Raw genomic sequence first — 22,580 nt, 5'->3', positions numbered from 1 at the left:
GTCTTTGCTCAGATGTCAACTTTGAAAGTTGTTTCCACCCTCATTGAAAACTAGCACCATGGAAACTGTTGAGTTCCTCTTGGTTTTTGCAGCCCTTCAGAATCGTTGCCCTTTGCTTGATTTTCATTGTAAGTCTTGTGTTAGCCCAGGCTGACTTGGAATAAGTCCTTTAATCACCAGAAAGCTCGTGAACCTCACACAGACAGAACAAAACAAAACAAAATCTTCAAGTCTGACCTGAATTTCAGGTTTGTCTTTTGAGGGTTGATTTCTCCAGCTTCTCTTTCTAATACTTATGGGATTAAACATTTTGTCCTCATACTACAAATGGCAAGTGAAGAAGGGAAACGGCTGGAAATGGCTGGGAGCTTGGGGTTCATTCCTTGACATAAAATCATGAACACTGGCAGATTTTCTCTAATTCTCAGAGCTTTGTTGGCAGGTGGTCTGGGATCTCACCAGCAAGGTATTGGATGCTGGTTATTCCAGAGCTAAATCAACAGGAAGAGAAGACAAGTTGAAGTTTAGGTCTCCTTACTTCGAAACTCCAAACGGGAGAGGAAAATATTCCAAAACAAACTGAAAAAGATATCTGCTTAGGAAGAAGTTCAATCAACAGTAGAACTGTGACTTCTTAAGACTGCTTCACCGTCTTGAGTCCATTTGCCAAACCTTTTCCTTGTGAACCTTTAGTCCAGTGCATCAAGTTTTCTGTAAGAAAGAAACAGGTTGTCCTTGGGTATCATGTCATTCAAAATTAACTATAGAAGAGGCTGGAAACCCCATATCTTCCCAAGAGGTCACTGAAGACCTCTCCCGATGCTTTGATTTCTCAAAGCATCTGTCTTAGTTTCTCTTGTGCTTTGAAGAGACCACTTTTCTGGGATGCCATGTTGTTTATTATCTGGTTACTAATCTTTCATGTCACACTTTTCTCCCTCTAATGAGTCATTTCACCACTTTAAGTATCAATATTATATCCTTTCAATTCTCAGCCTATCCTTATTACGAGAAAATAGAAATGCATTTACTGTAATACTGGATGAAATCAGAATCACTTGCTCAAATTTAACATACATGACATTTATTTCCTAAAAATCTGTGGAACCGGGCTTCCCTGGTGGTGCAGTGGTTGAGAGTCCGCCTGCAGATGCAGGGGACATGGGTTCGTGCCCCAGTCCGGGAAGATCCCACATGCTGCGGAGCGGCTGGGCCCGTGAGCCATGGCCGCTGGGCCTGTGCGTCCAGAGCCTGTGCTCCACAACGGGAGAGGCCACAACTGGGAGAAGCCCGCGTACCGCAAAAAAAAAAAAAAAAAAAAAAAATCTGCGGAACCCCTGTTAGAGCTGGCTCCGGTCTGCTTTTTTTGTCTTTGGACTGGAAAATTCAAATTCAATGTCTGACCAGCTGCCAGTTTCAGAGATCTCTGCCCTTCCTCATCCATCATTTGAGCTGGACTAGATAGCTGGCTGAGCCCCTTCCCACACTACACCTGTATTCACATAGCCACAGTCCTCCCAGCTGGCAAATTTTGTAGAAAGAAATGGGTCCTCTTTGTGTGTGCTCAGACAGGCAGGTTTAGAAAATAGGACCATTTTAATGAGTCTTGGGGTTTCAAAAGGCTGCCCTGTGCATTTTTGATTGCCTCTCTGCTCGTGTCATTGGGGTATAAAGTCCTTTCACTGAATATTTTTCCAGCTTTAAGAACTGCTTACCTGCAGTTCAGTGAACTTGGCATCACCTCCAAAATACATAACGCAAGGAACAGAACCAGGAGATGTTATACGCAAATCTCAGAAGCTGCCCAAGCGTCTCCTGGCTGTTCGATTGCCGGAAGATTCTCTCTTGTTCCAAGGAGAGATAGGTTGTATTCACGTATAATGACACCAAAAGGACAATTAAACTTCACAGCTTGGGGGAGGTTTTGAGAGCTCTTGTCAAAAATGTTCGCACCTGTGGAACAGACCGTTATGTTTTGTGGAGTTTGGTTTTCAGCTTGAAATACACCTGCCAAAATCTGAATGGCCGCTATTGTACCTTCGGGACTCAAAATCCGCACTGTCAGACAAGGTTTGGTGCACACAGATGGGATAACTTAGAACAGTGACTATGTTGTTTGTAAGGCAATTGAGACCTTTCCTAGCCCTGCTGATGCTTTTTGGAGATGGAAAATGTTATAAGCATGCCTTAACTGTGCCTCCCTGGGACTTTATTTATTTATATTACTTAAAATTATTTAAGTTATACTCAATACCTTAATTTGAATTTAAATATTTTTTAAAAATTGTCCATAGACTGTAATAGTAAGCAACATCTTTTCAAAGAATCAATTTCAGATGTGAACCCTAAAAACCACTAGCATTATCCTCGTCTTGGTATCCAAGGACATGGAAAACTTGGTGCAGTGTATAAAGAGCTGAATTGGGGCGTGCTAAGAAGCACTCTTGTGACCACTCTTAACATTTCTCATCAAAGAAGGCAATTTATTACACAGAATCCCAATGTCTGTTAAAATCATGTATTTGTTGTAAAAACAATATAATCGCTACCTAATAGGAACTTCTTTTAAAGTTAAAAAAACACACACCCTTAACCCAAGCCCATAAATCTTTTCTATATGAAAATTTGCTAGGTGGAATCTTAGAAAATTACTCCTATTTGACTCTTTTTGACCTAAAAGGCAGTAATTTTATATGGTACTACCTAATAGTTTACATATTTGGGACCTTGGAGAACAGACAATTTTATTTGGATTTTTTTTCACCTACCTTTCTATCAAAACGGTTTCCAGTTTCTGCATTGTCTTCATCGTTCATAGTTTAAATTCGTGTATCATCTTCCATTACATGGATGTGGGATATAAGTTGATTTTGCTTTTTCCTTATAAGAGCAAATACTCAAAACACCACAGTCAGTGCCTTCCTTCGCACAGCAATTTGACTTGGTTGCATTCTCATGCCGGTTTTTAAACTAGGGTCTTCTACATCCTCTTTCCATCCGTCTGAAATGAAATACTCTCACATGTGAGTCTTGCAGTATGAATCTAAGTGATAAAGCAAGTGTTGGTTCATAAAAGGATACAAATGTGCACATGTGGTATGTACATGGTTAAATGCATCTGTTTAGACAATACATCCTCCAAGCCAATGCGTTTGTGTGTAAAGAAAATCCACCTCCAGTGGGATGAGAAACATTGTGCCCGTCAGGTGGGCCGTCTTCAACTGGCTGCTCTCCATTCCCAGCTGACTGAGACCCGTCCCAGCAAATGACCCTCTCAGTCTGCTCTGGCTGCCCTTAGAATAATGCTTTGTCTCATGTAGCCAAGAAGCAAACTCCAGCAGTGTTGACGGACCAGAGGAAAAGCCTTTGCTCTTGCCCTAATGAAACATTCAGGCAGGAAGTTCAGGAGAAAATAGCAATGCCCGTGGGGATGAGAAATAGGGAATGGGAGGGGGGAAGCAGTTTAATTATGATGAGCGCAGGGGGGACAGTCACAAGTGGAGATCAAGAAAAAGAATGGGATGATGTCATTCTTTACCGGGACATTCACTGAAATGAAATCAGGTCACACACAATGGTCTTGTTCTCTGCCCAGACCCGTGTGTTACAAGAGGTTACTTTGTGGTCATGCTTCTTAGGAGGGGTCTAAGGACCCTGCTCACATTAAGATATCTCCCAAGACATCTTGAAGACAGATAAGGGCAGAATCGTTTCATCCAGTGCTGAAAAATGGCCCACACTAGGTTCACAACATGTTTTAAGATCACTGAGCCACAGTTTAGGACAGAGTGTTCGGATTCTTACAACACTGAATTTTAAGAAGCAGAGTGTAAGTACGCAACTTGGTGTCAGGCCAGATACCTTAAACTGGTGCCTTTTTGGTCGGGTGATTTTCAAGGGTGTTCTGAAGTTAAGACAGAATCTATTTCTCAGTAGAAAGTTAGCACTTCCTGAAAAGAAATACTGCCTTGTACCACGTGAAGACATTTTTAGGACTGATTAATTCTGCTTACAGAGGAAGCATTTGATCTGTGTCGATCTCAAGTGCCTAGTACCACTGGTGGCAGATACATTCAATTTTAGATTCCTTCTCTCAGTGGTGTCCTGATTTAACCTCATTCATCTGCTTAGAGTTCACAAGAGGGCATCACAATTACAAATGAAGGTTAGCTTTTCTAAGAAGTTATCCCTGGAATAATTACGTGGTAGGGTCAGATCCTGTTAATAATATTCTGTTGTATTGCATTATTAGGGCTTAAAACAAATAAGTCATTGACTGAGGCCCTTCTTTTAGGATATTTTTGCTGCATATTTATAATAGAGCTGAAACATTGCAGCCTTTTTACACTGGCATCTGTGGTTTAGAGAATTTGTAAAACTAAATGATTAATTTTGGTAAACCACTGGTCTTCGGGTTCATATATGTATTTAGGGACAAGGCCTTTCTCTCTCTTGTAGAATATACAAAGATGTAACAGTAAAATTGGATTACAGTGAGAATTCATATTTGTCTTATGTTTTTGCTCTGATGACTAGAGAATCTTGTGTGGTGAGGGTGTAGGGAGGTGGTGATGTATACGCCACAAAAGTGTTTTGAAGCTGCTGTGGACTGTGGCTATCAAAATGGAAAGAGGCACATTTTGAAGGAGTCCTAATTTGGGCAGATTCTAACATGAACTGCAGTGATTTCTGCTTCCCTTCTTTTTAAGTGGAAGGTAGTTAGGCTATAGGACCTTTGAGAAAGAATAATTATTTAAAAATTTTAAAATAACCAAAATATTTCCGAACAAATGGTCAGCACCATCAGAAGTTCCCAAGTTTTCAGGACAGTGTTTAATTTTCTTTTCTTTTTATTTTCTAGTAGTCTTTAAAAGAAATCTTGAGTCCATTCTTGATAGCCAGTTGACAATGGCAGCTAAAATACAAGTGTTTAAGCAAATCCACTATTTACTAAGCAAGTAGATCAGGCATGGCTTCTTACAATGGATTTACCATAAAATTAATTTTAAAATTATTTGCTTTTACAGCTTTACCAAGAAAAGGTTGGATGCATTTTCTACATTAAAATGTATTGGGTTATTATGTGAAGGACGAATGCTCCAGCAGGTTAAATCCATCCTACAATATTCATAGGAGTCTGGTCTGGCCGGACATGATGATACCCAGCAATGGACAGTGGTCATGAGGGAACTAGCAGCCTTTCAGCACATCAGTGCTGTGCTGCACGGGATATAGATATTCAGAATACCCCTCCCGATGATAAGTATATCAAAATATAACTAGTCACAAAATTCTGCTGTCCAAAGAACCCTGCATTGGGAGTTGATTCTAATTAGAGGTATTTTGTTTACTATGTAATTTTCTACACAATTAGCATATATTCATCCCCCTTCCCTCCCTGGGCTGTTGTAAATACAAGATAAAGGATGTAAAAGTACCTTTGGAGGGAGCAGGTGTTTAGAGCTGCTCAAACACAACCTATTGTTATTATAATATTAAAAGGCTAAGGTATTGCCTGGTAATCATTAGTTCCCATCAGACTGTGCTATTCCCAGCACCTTATTTCTCCCTCATTATTCTTTTAGTTTTATATCTCTGCCAGTAAACTAATCCCAATGTGTATTTTTGATAGCTGGCAAAAATTCAAAAATGCTTGGCAAAGATGGAAGGCTGTAGAATCACTTGGATTATAACTATGTAGTCAGTGCATTTTTTAAGAAAAGCTTCAAAATGAAATACCTTTACTGGTTGAAGCATTAAAAATAAGGGTGAAGGGCTTCCCTGGTAGCGCAGTGGTTGAGAGTCCGCCTGCCGATGGAGGGGACACGGGTTCATGTCCCGGTCCGGGAATATCCCACATGCCACGGAGCGGCTGGGCCCGTGAGCCACGGCCGCTGAGCCTGCACGTCCGGAGCCTGTGCACCGCAACGGGAGAGGCCACAACAGTGAGAGGCCCGCGTACCACAAAAAATAAATAAAAAAAAAATAAGAGTGAAAAAAAATAGCTCCTACTGTATTATATGCTTGTAGTTGTTGGAATTCAGGTTAAAGATTGATTCCAAGTAATCTTTATGATTAGGAAAAAGATGTGTACGATCAGCTCACCGGGGAGAGGGGCTGTTGCTTTCAAGATCTTGTTGATTGGCTCCTGTTGGCGCTCAAATGGATCAAGAAATTGCCACCACCTGCATATCCCCCAGAGGCCAGAGAGGAAAAACGACATCCTCCTGCCCTCTGTCAGTGCTTGTCACAAGATTGCCTTTCTCTTGGGGAAATATTTAATTGTCTGGTTGTTTTCTCCACCCCTAAGCATCGATTTATAGAGGAATTTCTTTCAAATGTCAGATACAGTAGCAGCTTCGTAGTTTGTAAGGGCTAAAACGTCGCTTCTGGGTGAAAGGAGAGGAGTGTAATTTACATTTCTGGTTTGGAAGTCCGTCTTAGTGTAAAGAACTTTCTCTCTAGCTATGGAAATATTAAGACAGAGTTTGTGTGCTATGACTGGTATATGTATGTATGAATAACTGTTCCAGTGACAACCAACTCCTAAATGTGACAGACAATATTTCGGACTATCGAAACATGGATTTTTTTTTTTATTCCGGGCTCCTGTTGAGACTGTAAGACCATGCATCCATCTACCTGGTAATCACTAGGCTGAGCTATTGGCCTTCGTGGGTGTCTGAAAATGTACACAGTGATGTGTGTTAGGGTCACGTGAAAAGAGCCTTTGGGAGAAGTTCGAGTGTTGTCACCAGCAAAGGTGATCTTCTCTTCTTAAAATAGAAAACTCTCTTTTTCTAAGTTATAGTGGTGCAAGAGAGAAGTGTAGAGTAGTGGTTAGAAGCACAGATTTGGGAGCCAGACTGTTGGGTTCGAATCTCTGCTATGCCGTTGGTTAACTGTGTAGCTTAATTTCTTTGTGTCTCAGTGTCCTTATCTGAAAAATGGGGGCCAGTAATAATACTGACTTTGTTTTGCTGTTTAGAGAATTAGATGACTCCATACGCATAAAGGGTTTAGAACAATGCCTCACACTCAGTGAAGTGCTTTGTGCAAGTTAACTATTACTATTACTTGTGAAAATTGTTTAAATCCAGAAATGCACAAAGTAGGTAAGTTCCTATAACGTTAGTCTGCTCATAACTCCATACACTTAAATACACACCACACACACACACACACACACACACACACACACAGGCAATATATAGAAACCAGTCACGGGGTTTCACCATGAGGCACTTACAAGGTAGGTCGATGGATGGGGCAAAATGAACATAAGGACCATTGATGGAAGAAGCCTAGTGAGAGAGTTGAGGATATGAGAACCTGGGGGCTTTAAACAGTAAGTACTGGGGTAAATTAATTGTAAGGCATGAATAGAAAATAAGAGAAGAAAATATGTAGTGAATAAGAAGCCAGTGGGGAACAAAGAGGGAATAGAAAAGAATTTCTCTATATTTTCATTCTATGCTTTCATTGTCTACTTCTGCTTCCACGCCTTCTCATCACCACATATTCCAACCATCTTGACACTTGGCAAGAGGATAGTGGAGAAGTTGATGAATACTCCAACTGGATGTGCAGAAGGAAGGAGAAAAATATATGTAGAAATTGATCAAGGAAAATTATGTATTTGAAATTTATCATAGGCTTACATTTGTGTATTTCTGTTGTGGTATTCATCACATTGTATTTATCATGCTTTTGATTAGTTTAGCTTTTTGGATCTGTGGGTTTACATTTTTTAACACATTTGGAAATTTTTCCAATATTTCTTCATGTACAAAGGTCCTCCTCTTTGTACCATAGTCCAGAAAAGTGTCTCTGGAGGGACATACTTCACTTGTGTCCCTTCTCTCACAGATCACAGCCTATCGTCCAGTGTCTGAGACGGTTGCTTCGTATACTTTGTTTTCGGGCTGTTTACAGCAGAAGGATGAGTGTGATACCAGTTGCTCCAACTTTCCTGGAAATAGGAGTCCCACCATATTTGTATTCAGACTTTGTTTTTTTTTCTTTTCTCCTTACTAGTCAATAAGACCTTTCAAGGCAGTAAGAGGGTCTCATTCAATGCCTAACATGGAGTTAGCACATAGCGGGCGCAGTAAATACTATTGAAGGAAAGAATGAATGGCTATTGTTAAACTGATCCACAATATTTAGGGTCTCTGTATTTAGTTGAGACATTGGTGTAAATATATAAGTGCTTCTGTAACATGTGCTTTTTTAAGCAATAGAGGAAAATCTATCAAACTGAGTTCATATAAACTAGAGATCAATGCTAGGGTAAGCTAGTCTTACATTAAGATTACTTAAGGTTCCTTATAGCTGTGACACGCCAGTATCCAGAAATAGGAATCACACGTTTTCAGGTACCTATAGGACACTCGTGACAAGTTATTCTAGAATTCAAATTAGTGGTGGCTGTTTTTAACATTCATGAAGTTGGCAAATGCAGTTATGTACCTTCAGGGATTTCTGCCGCTAAGTATATACCAGGATTATAAACATCCAGACTATAGTTTCACTTACCTTAGTCTCCGATGGCCACAGACTGTGATGGCTTGTCATTTACACAGCAGGATACATTGAGTTGGTCTTTCAGATGTCTATCTAGCTTTCTCTCTGTGGTCAAAAATAGACTTATAAATTAAGAATTACGGTCAACTGCACAAATTGGGCAGAAAAGAAGTCCTGCATTTTCTTGTTAAAGATTTCTCTCTGAAACCTTAATACAACACCTGTACAAGCGGTTGTATATAAGAAATACCTGTATCTGGAAGAATATAGGATTTGTGGAAGTCTTTTAAAAGTCTGTGATGCTTAAAATCTCTGGACATGGGAAATTTCCTATAATTAGAATACTTTTACCTAACTATTTAAAGGGTCCCTAAGATTCAGAATTATTCCAGTCCTAAACACACACACACACACACACACCACACCACACACACTCGTGTGTACAAACCACATTACTGATAAGTTATTCCTGTTCTATAGGTCAACTCAGGGTTCATACAATATTGCTGTTATCAAAACCACAGCCTTTTAATACTTAATCACATTTGATCCACGGGATTCTTAAAATTTCCTTTTGTTTCTTTTTGTCTATATCTCTGGTTCCCTTCAATGACAGGCAGCAGTCTTGTAGGCCCAGGAACTCAGCTGTGAATGCGACCTTGGTTCATTCTTCCAGTTACCTTTGGCAACTCACCTTTTCATCTTGATGCTTTGATTACACAACATACCAGATGGAAATAATAATTTGATCTCCACATGAGTGTGAGGGAGCCCTGAAATTCTAATATAAGATAACAAAAGCTGGTTCATTGTTGAGGGACATTTTTTCAAAATAATGATCGTACTTGTTTAAAGCCTGAGTGAGATGACGTTTACAGAGCAGTGATTTACATTTGTGGTTCCAGAACTGTTCAGAACTGAAGGTTTTCTTTCAGTTTGTTTTTCTCCAACGTTCCCTCCCCCCTTGATTTACATTCCCCAGTTAAGAATTTAAAGTGAACCTTTGCCAAAGCCTCAGGTTCCACCTGGTTTGGGGTTGAAACCACATAAAGCCACTGAATTTTGCATAGTTTCCATTTGAAATGATGTATCAACTTAGTTTCTCTTTCCCTGTGAGCCAGGCTTACAGGAAACTTGGCCAGGCTTTCGATGAACCTGCTCTGAGTTTTGATTTTATATCAGACCCTAAAATGAGGCCACTCACCTAGTTCCGTCTTCCAAAAAGCTCCTATTATAATGTCCCCAGAGTGTGTCCTAGCAGCTGAGGCACAGTTATACCTTGTTTTAGTATAAGGTGAGGGAGAATTTCTCAGCTACTTGGAACCCATTCTAATTGAGAAACCAGTTCGACTCCATAACAGAGGCTCTTACTGTCAGGCATAACACTTTAAGGAAAGAATTTCTTTTGAAGTCTCAGCAAAAGGATTTTCAAATAAATAGCTCAGTGAGACCAGGTTAATTCACTTTTTCTTTTGTTCCTTCCTTCACTTATGCATCATTTAATTCTCGGTGAGCAAAGTATTGAGAGCCTGACATTTGTGGATCTTACATTTTAGTGGCAGAAGACAGAAAATAAAACAAAACATAATACATAGGTCAAATATATATAGTATATTAGAAAGTAGTGAGTACTCTGAAATAAAAGAGAAGTCGAGCAAAAATTAGCAATCAGTGTAGGTTGCAATGTTAAGGAGGGTTCACAAGGAAAGTGTCATTGAGATGTAAGATTGGAACAAGACTTGAAAGTAGTGAGACACACCATTGTAAAGCAATTATACTCCAATAAAGATGTAAAAAAAAAAAGTAGCAACTGGATATCTTGAGGAATTCCAGACAGAGAGAAGAGCTACAGCAAAGTCCCAAGATCCGTACACATTAGAGGAACCACAGTGAGACCATGATGATGGAAATAGAGTGAGGAGACGGAAGAGTGGTAGAAAATGAGATCAAATCAGTCACAATAGACCAGCACCTGACCTGTGAACCATGAGAAGGCTTTTGGTTAATTCCCTGGATGAAACGGAAGCCATTGCAGGATTTTGTACAAAAGGATAGTACATTCTCCTTTCTATTTTAAAAGCCTCTCTCTATCTGTCATGTTGAAGTAGACTACAGATGGCAAAGGTGAGGAGAGACTGATTACAAGCCTACTGAAAGAGAGAAGAGTGCTTCTGATTTAGTGATAGCAGTGGAAGTAGTAAAAAGTAGTCAGCTAGCTATCTTGGAAGCCAGAGTTAACAGTATTGCCTGACTTACTGAATGTGGTATTGGGAGGGGTGGGGAAGAAAAGAATCAAGGATGCTTCAAAAGTTTTGGCCTGGGCTTCCCTGGTGGCGCAGTGGTTGAGAGTCCGCCTGCCGATGCAGGGGACACGGGTTCGTGCCCCGGTCCGGGAAGATCCCACATGCCACGGAGCGGCTGGGCCCATGAGCCATGGCCGCTGAGCCTGCGCATCCGGAGCCTGTGCTCCGCAACGGGAGAGGCCACAGCAGTGAGAGGCCCGCGTACAGCAAAAAAAAAAAGTTTTGGCCACAGCCACTGAAAGGATAGAGTTGTCATTAATTGAAATCAGAAAGGCTACAGTTGGAAGAGTTCTGGGGATGAAGAGAAGGAGTTCCGTTTTGGAAATCAAGTTCAAAGTGTCTGTTAGACCTCCACATGGAGGTATCATTGAGTCAGCAGGTGGTTGCGTTTATGAGTCTGTATTTGGGAATAGAGGTTTGCACTTGGAAGTCATTAGCATCATATCAACAAAGATGTGAGTACAGACAGAGGAAAGAAGAAAAGACTAGCCTCTGCCTCTGTGGTACTCCAACATTAAGAGGTCAAAGAGAAGAGGACAGATTAACAGAAGTTAATGAGGAGGAACCCAGTGAAATGGGAAAAGAAGAAGGGTAGAGGGGTTTCTGGTTTCTTAGAAACTGAATGAAGACAGTGTTTCTGGGAGGAGAGTGAATAACTATGTATGGCAGGTCCAGCATGATGAGCATTGAGAACTGATCGTTGGATTGATCTCCTTGGCGATCACTGGTGCCAAGTCTGAGAGCAACTTTGGTGAAGCAGAGGGAGAGAGAGCCTAATTGTAGTAGGCGTATGAGAGAGTGGGAGAAGCAAAACTAAGACAGAAATATGGCAACACTCCCAAGGGCTTTGCTGCAACCGGAGCAAAGGAATGTGGAGCAGCAGTTGATGAGAGACAAGAAGGTTTCTAAAAGATGGAAGAAATAACAGCATGTTTTTATGCTTATGGGAAAGTTGTAATTTGGGGAGGAAGAATGATGATCTGAACAAAAGAGGGTAGCGTTGCTGGCGCTAAGATTTTTTGAAGAGGAGAGAAAAAGAAGTAGAACCTAGTACGCAGGTGTAGAACTGGCTTCAGACAATGAGAGCACAGATAATTCATCGACTCGAATAGATGAGAAAGCAGGATATTGGGGTGCAGAGGCTGGTAGGTGAGCAACTCGGGGATTGGGGTGGGGGGAAGCCTGTGGAAGTTCTCTTCCAGTTTCTCCCATTTCTTGAGTGAAGTCCGAACCGAAGTGATCTGCTCGAGTGAAGGAGGAGCGCTGAGGGTGTGAGGAGAGGGGAGGTGACTGGAAGGGCATCTCAGAGAATGGAAGAGCACCTGGACGAGGGAGAGCAAGCGTGGTTGTGTGGCTGCACTTGGGACTGTTCCGGGCGCCACATTTTTTTTCTAGGCATGTTTACTTGCACCGGTACAAATGAGGAGCAGGCAGGGAGCTGGATTTCACTAGGGTTTTGGTGCGCCAAGCAAGGATGGTGAAGTGATGGAGAAGGAAGTGGGTGGAGAGTATTTGCAAAGACTCATTATAATGACTGTGTAAAATGACCTTGACCTAGTTAGGAGGGGTTGAGGATGTCAAGGGAGGAAGGGCTGGTCAAAGAGTGGTTGGATCAAAGGACTGAAAAGCCCCTCTGCGTCGAGAATTGCTGGGGTTGGCATCGTGGAAAGACAAGACACGTCCGAGGGCAGGAGGCATGAAACTGAGATGACAGGAAGGTGACAGTACTAGCCCGGTACTGCTAAGGGCTGGGGATTGACTAGATCGGCCCCGGGAGTAGCTAGGGTAGAGGAGAGGTGGTCCAGAAAGGTAGAGGCTATGGAGCTGGTAAGCTCACATCACGAACTTTGAAATTTCCAAGAATTCAAACAGTGTCATAGTGAGGAGGGTGAGAGTGAAGCAGAAGCTAAAATCACTTGGAAATCAGGAGGAATGTCCTGGGGTCAATCTATGGAAGTAGTAGACTATGTAATCTAATAACACGAGCTGAAATACGATGAGAAATAAGAACACACAAACTGAAGGAGGAAGAGGGGGAGAGAGGTGCAGGCAAGCCGGCAGGTGAGCCGGCAGACTTTAAGGAAGATTTTAACATAACCGTCAGAAGATACACCCAAATTTGCATTCAGTTTTCCAGAATTATATTATTCAAAGACAGCGTGGTTACCCGTGAACCTGGATAAATCATTACATTTCATAAAAAGCGACATTTTGCCACAATGAATTTTTTCCCTTTCCCCTGCCAGAAGCCATCAAGATGCCCCATAACTTGCTGCTTCTTGATTTACAGGGAAATAAACAAGAATGTCCTTAGAAAGGTGCCAAACGATAGAAGCACAGAAGAAGGAATCCAGTTTAAGCATCGATGGTCTAGGCTTGCTTTCTGGCAATAATAAACCAAGTATCTTTGCTGGGAGAAAGAGCTGAAGTCTCTGAAGGGCAGTGAATAGTGCTTTATATGTATAGCGGTGACTTTATCACCCCTTTTTATGGTTTTGCATCTTCTCCCTACTTTAACAACGGATCATTCAGATGTGAATTTATTTTGATGACATCTATACGATTTTATGCCTGTAAAAGTAATAGTGTTTATCCTGGTGATGGCTCAGGGGAGATGATCAAATTTTTATATTTTCATCATTAAGCCATATTCCATTCTTGATGCCGTAGGCATATTTGAAAAAAAATTTCCTGGAAGTCAGGAATGGCACCTTGGTCGGATTCTGTACAGATCTGAGCCCACAGATACTCAGAAAGTGCTCAGTGAGACTAAGTCACTCGACTGTTAATCCCGTTGTAAGTTTCATTTTGTAGTGGAAACAAATCCTGTGTTTTATTGGAGTGGAATCAAGAAAGATGGCCAGGCAGAAGTTCCCCTTTTTGTGTTTATGAGTCATGTCTTTGCCTGTGGTGAGTCAGGGCAAGGATGACACCAGGTGACTTGTTTCAAAAATCAGTCAAGCAGAAGAAACCTTCCTTGCACTCTTCTAGGAAATCAGGTAGGGAGAAAGAAATATTCATATGGGGAAAGAACGTTAAGTAGAGGGTTTTTAATAAATTAGGATCTTGCTTATACTTGACTGTAAATAGCAATTATAAATTACAGTGAGTTTCCCAGGCGGCTGATACTATGTGAAGAGGATTTTGTGGGCTTCCCTTGAAATGGCAAATCTCAATTATTCATTCCATTTGATAAATGTCAATGCATACCTTCCATGTGCAGGATATTGTGAGGATGTGATGTTGGGTGTGACCCGTGGGCTCTGTTCTCAGAAGCTTACATTCTAAGATGACCCTAAGACTGCCTGGTGTGAGCTGAAGCTCCCTGCCAGTGTGATTGCGAGAAACTGCATCTTTACAGGGTCATGAGTGGTCTTTAGCTCTTGGTACATATATCTCAAAACTCGTAAGTGGCTGATAACTCCAGCTCTATTGTTTGTTAGAATATATTTCAGAAAAATGATCAGAAGTTAATAATGTAAACAAGGTTGTACTGTAGAGAACAGGGAACTACATTCAATGTCCTGTGATAAACCATAATGGAAAAGAATATGAAAAAGAATATATGTATATAAAACTGAATCACTTTGCTGTACAGAAGAAATTAATACGATGTAAACTATCTATACTTCAATAAAATAAATTTTAAAAAAGGAAGTTAAGGGCTTCCCTGGTGGCGCAGTGGCTGAGAGTCCGCCTGCCGATGCAGGGGACACGGGTTCGTGCCCCGGTCCGGGAAGATCCCACATGCCGCGGAGCGGCTGGGCCCGTGAGCCATGGCCACTGAGCCTGCACGTCCAGAGCCTGTGCTCCACAATGGGAGAGGCCACAGCAGTGAGAGGCCTGCGTATCACAAAAAAAAAAAAAAGGAAGTTAATAATGAAAATTGGCCAGATCTTCCCAAGAACTGTAAAGTTCGTAAGTACAAATTGCTAACACAACCAAATGCCAGACTTCTGCTGACACTCGCCAGCTTAAAGATGCTCAGGACCGTGGCACGAAATATTTCCCAGTAACTTTCTCATCAACTAGGTGTTCTGAGTTCAACAAAATCCCTTTTCTCATATTCTAAGTGTGGTTAACATCCAGGCAGAGAGCCCTCCTTCAATAGCCTTGAAACAGAAAGGGCTTCCTCCCTGAGCTATTGGCTGTGTTTTCATGCAAAGAAGAATTTAAACTTATGGACTTTTGTTCCCAAAGATCAACCTGTCTTTTCTTAAATTTTATTTTATTAGTCAGTCTGTTAAAATGATTTTTTATTAGTCAATATTTTTAAATGTTTCTGTTTCAAAATACTTGTTTGCTGAAGCTTATAGACTGAGGTTTTGTGAGTTCCACTCAAGTTATGGGATTTGCTTCATGAGAAAGATAGAAAAAAAAAATCAAAATAACCACCTCTTGTAAGTGTCTGAAAGATGGGAATAATCCAAAAGTACTTTAAACAAAACTCTAGAGATGCAAACAATAAAATGTCAGTGTGAATGGTTCTTGTTTGGCTTCAGCTGGCAGCTTGAGTGAGGATGGTCTTGAGAGTTCCCGTCCAGTTTGCAAACAGGGGAAACAACCCGCTAGCCAGCATATTGTTCCATAGGAGGCCTTGCAGTAGGAACCAAAATACTACAAAAACCTTACAATAGCCATGTCACTGGGGGCAAGTGAAAAGACAAGGCGAATGACCAGCAGAGCAAGAGGAAAGAACCAGAGGTCAGAAGGACAAAGGGCTCTGCGGAAAGGGCCAAAGGTGTCATTCCAGATGCCCCAAGCCAGAGGATGGCTGGTGTCAGCAGGAGATTCCTGGGCAGCTTAGGGACTAGGCAGGCACAGCGTTTTGGTTTACTTAAAATACCAGTTATGCAGAAACCAGAATTGCACGTGTCTCCAAAGGATGTATTTTTCCACATGTACCTAAGTAAATAGAGGATAGACAGAAAGCTGGATAGATAGATTAAATGAAAAATAAACAACCATTATCCATACAGATTTAAAGGCTTAAAAATGAATGAGATTCTCAGCGTGTGGTTCCTATCCATATAGTGTGGACACGTGTGTGTGCGTGTGCATGTGAGTATTTCTCTAGAACTGCAGGGAAAATGCATGATGAAAATGATGCTTGGATAATAAAATCCGTATGTGTTTCACTGGGGTGGAGCAGAGAGAGACAAAGATGAGGGAGATGAGAAAGCGGGAATATGTAAATAGTTTGATTTCCTACCCTCCCCCCACCTCCAGGATAATGCACTAAACTAAAAGAAGGCTAGTTTTGCTAAATAATTTAAGCCAAACAATAAAATGTGATCTATTCACCAGTTTCTTGCTTTCCCAGTAACTCTTTTTATGTCCAAGCCCACAGTCTCTATCTTCTTCTAATCCCTTTCAGTCTTCTTGCCCTTTGCCCCACATGACCTTTGGCACATTACCTCCTAACCTTAAAAATGAGGAGTTCAGAGTTTCCTGGAGATTTTGATGAAACCACCTGCTGTTCTCCTCTACTCTTTCTCCCACCACTGAATTCAAATAGAATTGGCAGACTGTATAAATATGCTAATTTTATGAGCCACCCTAAATCCCCAGTTCAACAATTCCTGTGAGATGGGACAGTTGTCATGATTGGTTGGATTTCATAATTCTCCCACCACTACTCCAATAAGAAAAAGAATGAAAAATCTTATAGACAGGAGCAAATTCTAATTTCTTCTCTCATACAGAAAGTCAGTGAAAAAGTTAGATCTGATTCTCAAAAGATGGGTCAGTTTAGGATTGTGCTTTGAGATTGAGGCAACTCTTGATGTTTTTTTCTTGCAATACTTGGTTTTCTTTAATTATATACTGGTAAACTCTGCCTAGAAAACTGGAATATTTGGTTACCTAAAATTTTCTTTGAAAAATCCAACTTTCAGATATACAACTCTTAGAAGACAGGGTCATATGAATGTCACCTGAGGCAGGGTGTCGCTTAGGTCTGGGGGTAGGGATGAAATGAGATCACCACGCATGGCTTTGGGATATTAGTACTGGTGAGATGTAGTCTCGCTGGGGAAGGCGGGGATCATGGTAAAAAGAAGTAGAAACTATGAGAGGGGAAATATGTTTAAGTTGTGAAAATAAACTGGTGACAAAAATGGTAACTTACAGGGAGCTTACTGTGTGCTAGCTATGGTCCTAAGAACTTCACATATATTAGGTTATTTAACCCTCACAATATCCATGAGGTGGGTACTATTACATCATCTGTATTGATGAGGAAGCTTCATTCCAGAAAGTTTTAACTTGTGCAGGTTCTCTTAGCTAGCACACAGCAGACCCCAAATCAAAACCCAGCTTGCCAGTCCCCAAACTCACGCTTATTATAAACTACTGTGATAGATGAGAAAAGAGTGCGTGTACCTAAGAAAGGGGAAAAGAAGTAAGGATCTTATGAGAAAGCCATTAGAAAATTCCTTTGAACCATCACTGATAGAGCTGCTAAACTTTCAGGACACCTGTACTCCTTATTCTCATGCATTATTAACAGTTAACACTAACTCTCACTACGAAACTGAAAGGTGACTTCAGTCACTCATGAAATCAATCTTCTTTAGAATCCTATTATATTAGTTATCTATTGTTGCATTAAAAATGACCCTGAATGTTTGTTGCTTAAAAGAACAATCGCCATTTATTATCTCATATAATTTCTGGGGGTTTAGGAACTTGTGGGAGGTTCTGGTTCGGAGTCATGCATGACATTGCAGTCCGAGACCTTACCCAGGCCTGCAGTCATCTGAGGCATTGACTGGGGTCAGAGGGTCCTCTTCTAAGCTGGCTCACTTACATGGCTGGCACATGGGTGCTGGCCGTTAACAGGAGGTTTCAGTTCCTTGCCAAGTGGACCTCTCTCCGCGGAGCTGCTTGAGTGCCCTCACAACACTGCGGCCTGCTTTCCCCAGAGCAGGTGATCTAAGACAAGGAGGTAGAGCAGCAATGATTTCTGTGGCCTCCATCACATCTGCAATATGCTGTTAGTTACCTGGGTCACCCTACTAAGCGACACAAAGGCGACTACCGGGGGTGAGAATCATGGGGGCCCGTGCTGGAGGCTGGCTGCCACACGTGATCAGGTTGTTAATGATACCGTTTGGTGTTCATGTTTTCGGCTTCAGGGCGAGACCAACAGAGAGATGAAATAAAATCAGTAAATACATTCAAAGAGTTATGAATGCAGCGGGCAATCTGCCCTCCATCTGTCCCAGGAAAACTAGAGTTTGAGGAATCTTGCTGGACTAGCAACGGGTCATCCTCTTGCCCTACTGCTGACATCAAGTGTAGAACTGTGTCGGAATATAAGGCTCATCGAGACACTCAGCCATCAATCACTTTGAGCAACAGAAGAAGTAGGCATGTTCAGGACTACTCTCCGTATGCATTCGTTTATGTGACAAATATTTATTGGGTACCTATCAATGGCCAGGACTACAGTCTGTGCAGAATCGGAGACATAGTGAACCACTGGGAAGGCTCAGTCTGTTATTCTTAGAGATTCTTTGCTAAAATGAACCTTAGAGATAATTCAATATCTCCACCACCCCTTATTACAAATGAGAAAATTGAAGTCTCCAGAAAACCAAAACTTGCTTATTATCATCACATGGTTATGCCTATTCCGCCCTGACTTCTCATTCATGAAATCACAGTCAAAACAACCATGATTCATCTGGTTACTTGAGTAGAGGAAAAACTATGAAATCCATGGAGAACCTCTCAAAACAACTGCCTAAACTGTTTTTCATTTTTTATTTCATCATTTAGGAAATCTCTCTGTTGGTCTTGCCCTGAAGCAGAAAAACAAACCCACATCACCCAACAGTACCATTAATAAACGGGTAGTGTGCAGCAGCCGTTCTTCAACACAGACCTGCAACTGTCTGTACTCCTTTCTAGGGTTCAGTCAAGGGTCATAGGTTGTTTATGGACATGTAGTCTGGTTCCTTTATTTTAGAAAGAGGAAAATCTAACTAACCCTCAATACTGGCATTGACCCACACCTAAATTAACACTTTCTATGCCTTTTGACCAACATATCAAATCAGACAACTGTCCTTTCCAAAGTGGTTGGAGCTATTGGTATCCTGCATAAGGAAGTTCTGAGAAGGGGTGGAGTGAGAAAAAGGGAAAGGACACGTTGAGGACCTCCCGTGTGCCGGGAGGATGCTAGCATTTCTGCGCTCTTGCCAGCTCTTTAATCCCCACAAGAACGGTAGGAGGTGATAGGCGTGATTCTTATTCCACTTTACAAAAGAGAAAAGTAAGAAAAGGTAAGTAATTTGCCCATGGAAGCTCAGGGAGCAAGAAGCAGATTTGGGACTTAAATTCAGGTCTCCCTGAGCCTGTGTTCTCACTCACCACGCTGTCCAAGTACCACTTGAAACTAACTTCTCGACGACCAGGCCTAGCTCACTTCCATTCTCTCCTTAGACTGTCCATGTTGCTTTATAAGTGTTGATCTTTAAAAGGCTATTTTTGTTTGTTTGTTTGTTTTGCGGTACGTGGGCCTCTCACTGTTGTGGCCTCTCCCGTTGCGGAGCACAGGCTCCGGACGCGCAGGCTCAGCGGCCATGGCTCACGGGCCCAGCCACTCCGCGGCATGTGGGATCTTCCCGGACCGGGGCACGAACCCGTGTCCCCTGCATCGGCAGGCGGACTCCCAACCACTGCACCACCAGGGAAGCCCAAGGCTATTTTATCTTCAGGTTTGCATATATGTATGAATGAAGAGCTTCCAAAAATATAGGTATCTCCTTAATAATAGTATTCCTTTTTAATTTCCCTTTTCCCACCAGTAGGGCACTCTGCCCACAGTAAACTCCCAAGGTAGTTGTTGTTCTCACGGCAAATTTTCAGCCAAGCCGCCACCAGCCTCCTCTGTCTCCATCCCAGGCCACTGAGTGTTCCCTTCTACTGGTGGAGAAAAAAGTGATTTCTCATTTTTTAAGATCATGTTATTTTCCCCCAAAACTTGTGTAGATTATAACCCCTAAGAAAGTCTTTCTTAGTCAATACATTGGGCTGCTTTGGAGTTGTGATTACAGTAATTAATATGGAAGCTGAAAAGTCAATTGTATTGTGACTGAGAGAGGTCCCTACTGGGACTCTAGATCTTAACATCATCTTAGAAGTATTTTCTATCCTGGAATCATTTTTTTAAATGTAGACACTTTATAATACTTTTTATTTCTTTTTCTCTTTCTTTGTAATTCCCAAGAAGGCTTTTTCCTTTGTTTCTGCTTATGCGTTGGTTCCATAGCTTAGGGTCACCATAGACAAGAGAGGCTAAGCTGATTAAATACACCACCACCCTCTTTGGAGGGAATGCTTTACTACCAAGTTCAGGAATTCACATCCTTAATGGCAGTCTCAGCTGAAGACCTGAGACTCACTTGCCTGCTGATGACGTACAGTAGGATAATTTTTAGCTTTACTGACGCTCCAAGAGGAACACAAGTTAGGGGATAGGAAGCAAGGGTATTAATGCAGTCACCACTCTCCATTCAGGAACATTGAGACACAAGCCCTTAGATGAAGCAACGTATCCACTTAGATGACGAAATTATTCTTCAGGTCATCATAGAACCTCAAACTTTATATCTTTTATTTAAAGTCTTTTTTTTTTCTTTTGCCCAAGGGTCTTGCAAGGAAACGAGTCATTCTATGTCTTAATATAAGTGTTTCAAAACAGACCCATGAGAAAGCTTTAAGCTTCATTGAACCTTAAAGGAATTTTCAATTTTTAGGGAGAAAAAAATCTTCAAGTTTTTTTTTGAGTTTATTTTATTTTTTTTACATCTTTATTGGAGTATAATTGCTTTACAATGGTGTGTTAGTTTCTGCTTTATAACAAAATGAATCAGTTATATATATACATATGTTCCCATATCTCTTCCCTCTTGCATCTCCCTCCCTCCCACCCTCCCTATCCCACCCCTCCAGGCGATCATAAAGCACCGAGCTGATCTCCCTGTGCTATGCGGCTGCTTCCCACTAGCTATCTACCTTACGTTTGGTAGTGTATATATGTCCATGCCTCTCTCTCACTTTGTTCCAGCTTACACTTCCCCCTCCCCGTGTCCTCAAGTCCATTCTCAACGTCTGCGTCTTTATTCCTGTCCTGCCCCTAGGTTCTTCAGAACCTTTTTTTTTTTTTTTAGATTCCATGTATATGTGTTAGCGTATGGTATTTGTTTTTCTCTTTCTGACTTACTTCACTCTGTATGACAGACGCTAGGTCCATCCACCTCACTACAAATAACTCAATTTCGTTCCTTTTCATGGCTGAGTAATATTCCATTGTATATATGTGCCACATCTTCTTTATCCATTCATCTGTCGATGGACACTTAGGTTGCTTCCATGTCCTGCCTATTGTAAATAGAGCTGCAATGAATATTGTGGTACATGACTCTTTGAATTATGGTTTTCTCAGGGTATATGCCCAGTAGTGGGATTGCTGGGTCATATGGTAGTTCCATTTGTAGAAAATCTTCAATTTTTAAAGAACAAAACAAAACCAAAACACTGGGCAGCAATATGAATAGAACAGATTCATTAGCATTGTGAAAAACAGGTCACTAGCTCCTTTTTTTCCCAAAACAACAGCAGATACTTCGCCGCCACTATTAACTGTTAGAAAAGTCAGCTCATACACAGAAAGGAACTAGTGCTTTCACTACCCTCTGAAAGAAGAGAATGCATTGTATGGTCTTTAAATGCATTCTACAGTAAGAAAATGGAAAAAGAATGCAAGAGGAAAGTGGGCAACTACCCGCTTGACCCTTAGATATCATAGATTTATTACTAATCAGAATAATTGTGAATACAAATAAAATTTCGATGTGAATATTGATTAATCTGAATGTACTAATATAAGAACATCACAGATTAGAACCTTGACTGACCAAGTGATTAAGAACAATTATTTGACTCTTCCTGTTTCTAATAGAGTCTTCTATGTGCTTGCTTTTCTGAAAAAGCTATTAAAAAACCTGATCACAGATACCTACAATCCCAGCGAGGCCAGGGTCGTATTGGGCTGTGGAGAGTGGTAAAACCTAACTCGAAAAGCCCGTGAGCCATTTGTTCCAAAACCAAACAAGTTGGAAAGAATGTGGTTATTTTACCCCTAATCTGGCACTACTGTGATATTAAAATCAAAGGCTGGTTGTGAATAGCTGAAAACTCCATAAACAAAGTTGAAAGGCAAACAACGGACGGAGAGAAATATTTGCAAGGTTCAGTTGTAAAGTCGACTATTTTCCCCAGCTTAAGGGAGTTTTATTCTTAGTGGTTGTGATAATGACAAAAACCATGACATGGAATGGAAATGATAAGGAAGCTCTCAGTGGTTTAGGAAGATCTTCTGTTAATGACTTTAGTGAGAGCTACATGATCCAAGTTCACCTTGAGACTGAATATACTTGCTAATGTACGTTTCACATTATTGAACGCTTCGGTTCACTTACTTTGCAGTTCATGCAGGAAGTAGCTACTAATTAAATAGGCAATCTCCAAGGGCCAAATGAAAATTCAAAAATTCAGGAAGCAGTAACACATGCTTTGTTTAAATGTCTGTAATATCATATTACATCTTTAGAGCCAAACGGATCTTTGAGAAACTCCAAAATTAAGAGCTACACAATGGCTTTTTGCTAAATCGTGCATCGTCAGTTTTCGTGCTAAATTATGCATGGTCAATAGTAAGTAACATGGGTGACTTACTGT

The 22,580-nt window shown here is 41.1% G+C and overlaps 1 protein-coding gene across 14 annotated transcripts in view; it reads left to right on the top strand.

Annotated features, from left to right (window-relative positions):
- SULF1 (sulfatase 1) overlaps nt 1-22,580 on the top strand; it is a 161,432-nt gene that overhangs the window by 35,952 nt on the left and 102,900 nt on the right. The window lies entirely within an intron of this gene.

This window comes from Pseudorca crassidens, chromosome 17 (assembly GCF_039906515.1).
Source record: "Pseudorca crassidens isolate mPseCra1 chromosome 17, mPseCra1.hap1, whole genome shotgun sequence".
NCBI classification, from domain to species: domain Eukaryota; kingdom Metazoa; phylum Chordata; class Mammalia; order Artiodactyla; family Delphinidae; genus Pseudorca; species Pseudorca crassidens.
This window is presented reverse-complemented; position numbering and strand designations above follow the sequence as displayed.